At 42.1% G+C, this 4,436-nt stretch overlaps 1 non-coding gene across 1 annotated transcript; it reads right to left on the bottom strand.

Annotated features, from left to right (window-relative positions):
• Positions 1-435: 435 nt before the first annotated feature.
• Positions 436-543, bottom strand: LOC148572150 (small nucleolar RNA R71). Its single transcript, XR_015908257.1, has one exon. It is a non-coding gene; the product is annotated as a small nucleolar RNA R71 (small nucleolar RNA).
• Between the last annotated feature and the right edge of the window lie 3,893 nt (positions 544-4,436).

Raw genomic sequence — 4,436 nt, 5'->3', positions numbered from 1 at the left:
TCTCGAGAAAATCTGACAGAAATTTTCGAAAAAGAAGGAGACATGGACGAAAATAATAACAATGCAAGGAAGATGCTTGGTGACTTTACTGCACCAAATTCCAATTTACATGGAAGAAGCATCTCAATTCCTGCCATTGGAGCAAACAACTTTGAGCTTAAACCTCAATTAGTTTCTCTGATGCAACAGAACTGCAAGTTTCATGGACTTTCATCTGAAGATCCTTTTCAGTTCTTAACTGAATTCTTGCAGATCTGTGATACTGTTAAGACCAATGGGGTTGATTTTGAGGTCTACAGGCTTATGCTTTTCCCATTTGCTGTAAGAGACAGAGCTAGAATATGGTTGAACTCTCAACCTAAGGATAGCCTGAACTCTTGGGATAAGCTGGTCACGGCTTTTTTAGCCAAGTTCTTTCCTCCTCAAAAGCTTAGTAAGCTTAGAGTGGATGTTCAAACCTTCAAATAGAAAGAAGGTGAATCCCTTTATGAAACTTGGGAGAGATACAAGGAACTGACCAAAAAGTGTCCTTCTGACATGCTTTCAGAATGGACCATCCTGGATATATTCTATGATGGTTTGTCTGAGCTATCAAAGATGTCACTGGACCATTCTGCAGGTGGATCCATTCACCTAAAGAAAACGCCTGCAGAAGCTCAAGAACTCATTGACATGGTTGCAAATAACCAGTTTATGTACACTTCTGAAAGGAATCCTGTGAATAATGGGACGCCTATGAGGAAGGGAGTTCTTGAAATTGATACTCTGAATGCCATATTGGCTCAGAATAAAATATTGACTCAGCAAGTCAACATGATCTCTCAGAGTCTGAATGGATTAAAGGAATCATCCAACAGTACTAAAGAGGCATCTTCTGAAGAAGAAGTTTATGATCCTGAGAACCCTGCAATAGCAGAGGTGAATTACATGGGTGAACCCTATGGAAACACCTATAATCCCTCATGGAGAAATCATCCAAATTTCTCATGGAAGGATCAACAAAAGCCTCAACAAGGCTTTAATAATGGTGGAAGAAACAGGTTTAACAATAGCAAGCCTTTTCCATCATCCACTCAGCAACAGACAGAGAATTCTGAGCAGAATCCATCTAGCTTAGCAAATATAGTCTCTGATCTATCTAAGGCCACTTTAAGTTTCATGAATGAAACAAGGTCCTCCATTAGAAATTTGGAGGCACAAGTGGACCAGCTGAGTAAAAGAGTCACTGAAACTCCTCCTAGTACTCTCCCAAGCAATACAGAAGAGAATCCAAAAAGAGAGTGCAAGGCCATTGATTTAACCATCATGGCCGAACCTACAAGGGAGGGAGAGGACGTGAATCCCAGTGAGGAAGACCTCCTGTGACGTCCAGTGATCAACAAGGAGTTTCCCTCTGAGGAACCAAAGGAATCTGAGGCTCATCTAGAGACCATAGAGATTTCATTGAACCTCCTTATGCCATTCATGAGCTCTGATGAGTATTCTTCTTCTGAAGAGAATGAAGATGTCACTGAAGAGCAAGTTTCCAAGTACCTTGGTGCAATCATGAAGCTGAATGCCAAATTATTTAGTAATGAGACTTGGGAAGATGAACCTCCCTTGCTCATCAATGAACTGAGTGATCTGGGTCAACTGACATTGCCTCAGAAGAAACAGAATCCTGGAAAGTTCTTAATACCTTGTACCATAGGCACCATGACCTTTGAGAAGGCTCTATGTGACCTTGGGTCAGGGATAAACTTCATGCCATTCTCTGTAATGGAGAAACTGGAAATCTTTGAGGTGCAAGCTGCCAGAATCTCATTAGAGATGGCAGACAACTCAAGAAAACAGGCTTATGGACTAGTAGAGGACGTGTTAATAAAGGTTGAAGGCCTTTACATCCCTGCTGATTTTATAATCCTAGACACTGGGAAGGATGAGGATGAATCCATCATGCTTGGAAGACCCTTCCTAGCCACAACAAGAGCTGTGATTGATGTGGACAGAGGAGAATTGATCCTTCAACTAAATAAGGACAACCTTGTGTTTAAAACTCAATGATCTCCTTCTGTAACTATGGAGAGGAAGCATGAAGAGCTTCTCTCATTGCAGAGTCAACCAAAGCCCCCACAGTCAAACTCTAAGTTTGGTGTTGGGAGGCCACAACCAAACTCTAAGTTTGGTGTTGAACCCCCACATTCAAACTCTAAGTTTGGTGTAGGGAGGTTCCAACCTTGCTCTGATTATCTGTGAGGCTCCATGAGAGCTCACTGTCAAGCTACTGACATTAAAGAAGCGCTTGTTGGGAGGCAACCCAATGTTATTTAAATTATATTTATTTATTTTCTATTGTTATTTTATGTTTTCTTTAGGTTGATGATCATGTGGAGTCACAAAAACTACTGAAAAATTAAAAACAAAATGAAAAACAACATTAAGAACAGCACACCTTCGAGGAGAGCAGTCTGGCGTTTAAACGCCAGAACCAAGCATCTGTCTTGCGTTTAACGCCAGAAACAGGCACCAAGCTGGCATTTAACGCCAGAAACAAGCATCTACCTGGCGTTAAACGCCAGAAACAAGCTACATTTGGGCGTTTAAAGCCAGAAACAGGCAGCAGTCTGGCGTTAAACGCCAGGATTACACAGCAAGGGCGTTTTACACGCTTATCTGGAGCAGGGATGTTAAGTCCTTGACCCCACTTGATCTGTGGACCCCACAGGATCCCCTCAAGACTTGTGGACCCCACAGGGTCCCCACATTTTCTTCTCTCTCCTCTTCACACCTTTTCATAACTCTCTTTCCCAAATACCCTTCACCAATCAACTCAATCACTCTTCCCCATCACCTCTTCACCACTCACATCCATCCCCTCTTCTCCAAAAACCCCACCTATCTTCAAAATTCAAAATATTTTCCCTCCCAAACCCAACCCTAATGGCCGAAAACTTAACCCTCCCCCCACTCCTATATAAACCACTCATTCCTTCTTCATTTTCACACAACACAACCCTATCTTCACCCCTTGGCCGAAAATACCTCTCTCTCCCTCTCCTCCATTTCTCTTCTTCTTCTCTTTCTTTCTTTCTTCTTTTGCTCAGAGACGAGCAAACATTTTAAGTTTGGTGTGGTAAAAGCATAGCTTTTTATTTTTCCATAACCATTAATGGCACCTAAGGCCAGAGAAACCTCTAGAAAGAGGAAAGGGAAGGCAATTGCTTCCAACTCTGAGTCATGGAAGATGGAGAGATTCATCTCAAAGGTCCATCAAGACCACTTCTATGAAGTTGTGGCCAAGAAGAAAGTGATCCCTGAGGTTCCTTTCAACCTCAAAAAGAATGAGTATCCGGAGATCCGACTTGAGATCCAAAGAAGAGGTTGGGAAGTTCTCACCAACACCATTCAACAAGTCGGGATCCTAATGGTTCAAGAGTTCTATGCAAACGCTTACTATGGTTAAAGTGTGAATCCGAATCCAAAGCATTGGCTTATTATGGTTCGGGGGAAATACTTAGATTTCAGTCCGGAAAATGTAAGGCTGGCGTTCAACTTGCCAATGATGGAAGAGAACGCACGCCCCTACACAAGAAGGGTCAACATTGATCAAAGGTTGGACCAAGTCCTCATAGACATATGTGAGGAAGGAGCTCAATGGAAAATTGACTCAAGAGGCAAGCCGGTTCAACTAAGAAGGCATGACCTCAAACCAGTGGCTAGGGGATGGTTAGACTTCATTCAATGCTCAATCATTCCTACTAGCAACCAGTCTGAAGTTACTATAGACCGGGCCATCATGATCCATAGTATCATGATTGGAGAAGAGATAGAAGTTCATAAGATTATACCTCAAGAACTCTACAAGGTGGCTGACAAGTCCTCTACTTGGGCAAGGTTAGCCTTTCCTCACCTCATATGCCACCTTTGCAATTCGGCTTGAATTGACAAAGAGGGAGACATCCTCATTGAAAAGGATAAGCCCATTACTAAGAAAATGATGGAGAAAACAAGAGATCATGGACCTCAACATGAGCATGAGGAGATTCCTCACCATGAAATCTCTGAGATGCCTCAAGGGATGCACTTTTCTCCACAGAATTATTGGGAGCAAATCAACACCTCCCTAGGAGAATTAAGTTCCAACATGGGACAACTAAGGGTGGAGCACCAAGAGCACTCCATCATCTTCCATGAAATTAGAGAAGATCAAAGAGCTATGAGGGAGGAGCAAGAAAGACAAGGAAGAGACATAGAGGAGCTCAAGAGCACCATTGGTTCTTCAAGAAGAGAAAGACGCCACCCTCACTAAGGTGGACTCATTCCTTAATCTCCTTGTCTATTTATTTTCTGTTTTTCAATTTTTGAGCTTTATGTTTATTTATATTTGTGTCTTATTACATGATCATTAGTGTCTATGCCTTAAAGTTATGAATATGAATCCATCGCCTCTCTTGAAT

The sequence above is a fragment of the Arachis ipaensis genome, chromosome B3 (assembly GCF_059453495.1).
Source record: "Arachis ipaensis isolate K30076 ecotype BB chromosome B3, ASM5945349v1, whole genome shotgun sequence".
Taxonomy (NCBI): domain Eukaryota; kingdom Viridiplantae; phylum Streptophyta; class Magnoliopsida; order Fabales; family Fabaceae; genus Arachis; species Arachis ipaensis.
The sequence above is the reverse complement of the archived record's forward strand: the minus strand, read 5'-3'. Positions and strand labels throughout refer to the sequence as shown.